The sequence below is a fragment of the Cervus canadensis genome, chromosome 3 (genome assembly GCF_019320065.1).
Source record: "Cervus canadensis isolate Bull #8, Minnesota chromosome 3, ASM1932006v1, whole genome shotgun sequence".
In the NCBI taxonomy this organism is placed as follows: Eukaryota; Metazoa; Chordata; class Mammalia; order Artiodactyla; family Cervidae; genus Cervus; species Cervus canadensis.
Genome location: NC_057388.1, coordinates 30240206 through 30245605, shown reverse-complemented (window position 1 = coordinate 30245605; position 5400 = coordinate 30240206). Strand labels below are relative to the sequence as shown.

General features: G+C 35.6%; 1 long non-coding RNA gene across 1 annotated transcript; it reads right to left on the bottom strand.

Moving 5' to 3' along the window:
* Positions 1-486: 486 nt before the first annotated feature.
* On the bottom strand, positions 487-5388 carry LOC122438219. Its single transcript, XR_006268484.1, has 3 exons — positions 4928-5388; positions 2622-2702; positions 487-2280 (listed from the first exon to the last, which is right to left on the bottom strand). It is a non-coding gene; the product is annotated as an uncharacterized LOC122438219 (long non-coding RNA).
* Positions 5389-5400: the final 12 nt, after the last annotated feature.

Genomic DNA, 5400 nt, shown 5'->3' with positions numbered 1-5400 from the left:
ACCAAGAATACAATTTGTAGCCACACCTTTTTTGGTTTCTACTAGTAACGCTTTTTTACCACTTAAGTATGCTGCTGCTGCTGCTGCGTCGCTTCAGTCGTGTCCAACTCTGTGCGACCCCATAGATGGCAGCCCACCAGGCTCCCCCGTTCCTGGGATTCTCCAGGCAGGAACACTGGAGTGGGTTGCCATTTCCTTCTCCAATGCATGAAAGTGAAAAGTGAAAGTGAAGTCGCTCAGTTGTGTCCGACTCTTAACGACCCCATGGACTGCAGCCTACCAGGCTCCCCAGTCCATGGGATTTTCCAGGCAAGAGTACTGGAGTGGGGTGCCATTGCCTTCTCCCCACTTAAGTATAGACAAAGACTAAATTCAGACTTCTTTCTTTCAGATACATTGCATGTAACGTATGTTACAAAAACTACAGGGAATTAGGTTTATTTAAGTTCTTTTATAAAATAAGAATTTTCCACAACACAGTCAGTAGTGGGGCAAGGAGAGGATGAAAGTTTCCCTTCTGTTTGTTTATAAGTGACATTAACTTGAAATACATAACTTATTTTTGAAATTATTGTTCAAAACCTAAATTTTTTTACCTTTTCCTACCAGTTACCCAAAAGAAGCACAGCAAAACAAAGGTAAATTTAAATTTAATACTGTTCAAATCAGTGTTCTAGATAAACTTCCATGTGTTTTATACATATGTTGATAGTATAGCATTAACATAGTTTTATATGAAAGTATTTAGCTAGAAGCACAGTGGTAGCTTTAAGAAAGCACAAAATATTTCAATGAAAATATATTTATATTTTTACGGATATATATGTTGCAAACATACGGTACATTAACACAGGATAAAATAAACACAAAAAGCTTAAATACAAACCCTATATAGCTTCTTTCTGGTGAAACAGTTTTCTACTATATTAGAAAATACATTAATTCCTACCAACACTAGAGATTTGTCACTTAAATATGTATTACTCTATTTTAGGGGAAAAATGTTTCACATTTTCATAAAATACAGATAGACTGCAATAAAGTGCTTTTTCTTAGAGTATACAGATCCTGAGAAAAACAAAAATATTAAAAAATATTGTCTTGAAATCATATTCTTTTTCATTGTTACATTCATAAACTAAACTTCTTAGGCATTAGCCTCCAGTGACTGAAAGCTCTTTCTTCAAGGAAGCTGGCTTGGTAGTTCTTGGTCTAGCACACTCATGTGAGATGTGTAAAGTCAAGGGACATCTGGAACATACTCTGTCTCAGTGACGTTAGAACAAGCGAACAGACGTGACCTAGAGAACTTCACAAATGGTAATACCTGCTGACAAGACAGCTGAAACCAGAGGCCTTTCTTGTGCTGAAACAGCATTCTCACTAGCCTGAATACAGTGTGGTTTTCCACTGCAAGTTTGACTGAAGTGAACATTTAATACGGTCAGTAAATGATCTCTCTCACAGAAACAGTAGATAATACAGGGTCTTTAAACATCAAAAATAGCAGCATTAATATCACACAAGTTATATTTTTGGTTCATGAACATAAGATAGCCATACCTCTGATCAGAGAAATCTTAATACACATGAGGCCTTAAAACAGTAACAGGGTGGGGAAAAAAAAAAAACCCAAATATATGTGAATTAAAGAAAATAACTGATATGCAATATTTGGTAAATGATGTGAATAATAATATTTAAAGACTGGTTTTGTTATCTACTTTGTTGAAACAATTATCTATATCCATGATTTAAATATGTATAAAAGACTTGGGAATTCTTTTAGACTCTGTACATCATTCAGCATGCAATTGCAAAAATGTTTGACGTCTCTTGACACTCCCAACAGTATGAAGTTACATAGAAATCTGTACCAAACTCTAAGATTATTGCTTTCAGTGTAGAATAATATTTCTCTTCTTTACAAGAATGCTCAATGGTTATGATTTCTGGAGTATCTTTTTCAAATTCTCAAAATTTAGGATAAAAATTTGAAGTTAGAATGATTAAATGCAAAGTAGAGATTTACTATTCATTTAAATTATAGATAAGAATGCTAGAAAACCACTGTAAGATAATAGCGAAAAAAGTGAAAAAAGCTCTTGCCTCAGAGTCTCCTCTTATTATTTGGTCAAGGTTGTTATTTCAGGTTTAAACGGCATCTCTAGTATTGCTGTCTTTGAGCATTTTGTTTCTGGAAGAAAGACTTTCCAAATTCATATGTACTGATCATAACAGCACAAGCAGGGGCAATTTTAATTAAACGAGGAATCAGTCCTAAAAAAGGGAACAGAAAAATTCAGACCAAATTTTACCTTGTATTTTAAAATGTAACTCATTTGGTTTCACTCTGACAGTTATCAAATTATGTGAAGTCACATATAAAACATTGTCCCACAACTGGTGTCAGAGAACAAGCGGAACCGTTCACTCCTCACTTTAATTCCAAGTTACTTCAAAAGCAACTGGTATTTAAAATTTTTAAACTTACAGCAAAGATATTTAGGAGGAAATATTAAATGAGGAGTATTTTCAAAAAGTTTCTGCTGAAAGGCAATTAATTTAAAAAGGGAAAGTAAACATTTTAGTCAACAGTTTGGTAAAGGAAATATTTTTACCTGTAAATAATCCAGAAAAGCCATTCTTAGCAACAATGTTCTTCATTATAGTCCAGGTTGACATTTGCAAAGGCACAGAAACTGCACGTTAAAGAAACGATGCTATTATAAATCACCGCTTAATGTCTAACATAGGTGAGTACACATAGAAGAGTGTCTATGGCTTCGGGATGTATCATCTCATCATTATAAGAACAGATCAGTTTACATAAAGAACTATTAAAAAGAAATTTTAAAGGCACTTTTAAGGTACATAGGACCAGATGCAATGAAGGAGGAATATACAGAAAGCCTGTCCTGAATTGATGTTTAAGCTTGGTGGTGTATATCCTTTATACTTTTTTCTGCATCTTAAAAATCTTTCATAATGAAAAATTTTAAAGATATACAGGAATCTTCATGGGGTTCCCCAAGTGAAGCCATGATAACCATTTTTCATTGTACTTTTAGTGCATACATTAAAAAAAGTTTTTTCCCCTAAGAGAAGCTTTAAGGAAAATAGCTCATTCTCCCTAGGGAGGCTCCACCTACTAGAATCTTTCTGAATAGATGTTCTAGTCCTGAAATAAATCAGTCCTGTCTCCTCTGAGGGCAAGTGTTTTCCTGTAACTAACAGTAACACCTCACTTATTTACAACTACTCAAGTGTCTGGGACACAGTAAAGAAACAGATTTATACATCTTTTGAAAACAGAAACAACAGATGTTACTCAGATTCAAACATAAACCTCATGAATCAGCTGTACATACACAAAGTTCACTTATTCGTCGTACACAATGATTCTAAGCAGCTGGCTTGGCCCACAGACTACAGACGCTAAAGGTGAAAAAAACCTACTGAAAGGTGGGCGTCCGCCCGCGTGAGCACCGTGACAGCTGAAGAGCTCCGTCTCGCCCAGACCAGCGGGCGACAGGCCGGCACCCGAGTCACCCTCACCCGCTTCTGAGAGCTGCGCCACGAAACTACAGTAACCAGCGTGCACAGTGCGACACTCGGAGCCATCAGGATTAAAGTGCATTTTAGGAAGTACGCCCCGCGGAAAAGGGAAAGTTAGGGGAGGTGTCATTCAGTAATGGCGCTGTAGAATCTGCAACTTAATGAAGAGGGGCTCATTATCTCCAAATTTCTTTTACATAATATTAGATTCTCTATGAAGACAAATGAGGCCTTTTCATTTAGGAAGCTAATCTATCTATATAAATAGTGTAACTACAGTAATTAGAGCAACCAAACAGAAAGGATACATTTAAAAACCAAGCACAAAGAATTTATGACTGAAATTTATCTCTCTAAAAACAGTGACAAAAGCTTTATACTACAAGTTGGCAACTTATACTCGTTGTTTAAATGTTTTCAATTTTGGAAACAACTAGTAAAGAAAGGAGGCTAAGTAGCTGGGTACTTCTAATCTTACAGAGCTCAAGTTCCAAACTGGCCTCTATTTTAATAGTAGGGTGAGATGAATGTAAAAGACGACAAACAAGAAGACTTCTCAACTGGAGGTAAGCCATGGCAGAGCCCTGCCTAAAGATCCAACATCCAAGAGCTTTTTCTACAGGGGAAAAGCAACTTCATACACTGTAAGGAAACACTGTGTGATTATTCAAGCACAGACAACAATAAACACTCCTCTACTGACCATCCAAATGATCAAATTCTAACAATTTTATGTTTCAGAAACAAAGCCCTATTTCCAGTGGGCTTGCTACACTGGATAATAATAACAATGAATCTAGTAGAAGCAACTAATAGTACTTTTTTTTTAATATGGACCATTATTATTTATTGAGGTTGTTCAGTATTGCTTCTGTTTTATGTTTTGGTTTTTTAGCCAGGAGGCATGTGAGATCTCAGCTCCCCAACCAGGGATCGAACCTGCACCTTCTACATTGAAAGGGAAGTCCCCGGGACAATTTTGTTCTAGAAGAAATTACAGGTTATAAAGAAGTAGATGAGATAACAGGGTGGGGGGTGGGGGGGGGCCTCACCCTATTATCTCATCTACTTCTTTATAGTAGGGGGGACACATCAAAAGGGAAGCTAAAAAATAGAAAAGAAAAAAAAAAGGAGAATATGTATATGCATACTAATATAGTCTTTAAAATTTCTGAAATTTTTTGTTTAGGTTTCGAGTTTTTTCTGGGTACTCCATTCTAACAGTACATTAGTTTGAGTTAAGTACAGAGGAAGGCAACAGAGGGGCAGGGGGAATCTTGTCTTCCCTTTCTTAGATATTCCTAACAGTATCCAGAAAGAAAATATTTTTCATGGCATCTTAGACACATTTTAAATTAATTAAACTTACTTTTCTGGCTTTCATATATCCAAAGTTATGTCTGCTTTTGTGTTCATCAAATGGCAAAGTTAGAACAGCTGCAAACTAACAAAAAGTAAAATTGATTAATTTAAATTTTCCCCAAAGTATTTTATACTCTAATTAGCATATTAATAAGGATAGTAATAAAATCATAACTAAACTGAAACATAAAGTGAAACCAGAGAGGTTTAAAGAGAAGCTCCTATTGAAGAGAACAGATAAAGTCTTATGTATTCCTCCCAAAGTTCAGGAGTAAGAGAACAGTCCCCCTATATTCCTGAGGTCACACTACACTAGTTGGCAGTCAGAATTCCAAGCAGACATCTGACTGCAAAACCAGTATTCACAATTTCTAATGCTCCTGTGTGTTCCATTATTCCTTTACTACAGATGAAGGTATAATATGTATTTTAAAGCAGAAATTCAAGTACCTAGTAATTAGCATTTAAAATTTTCCAAAA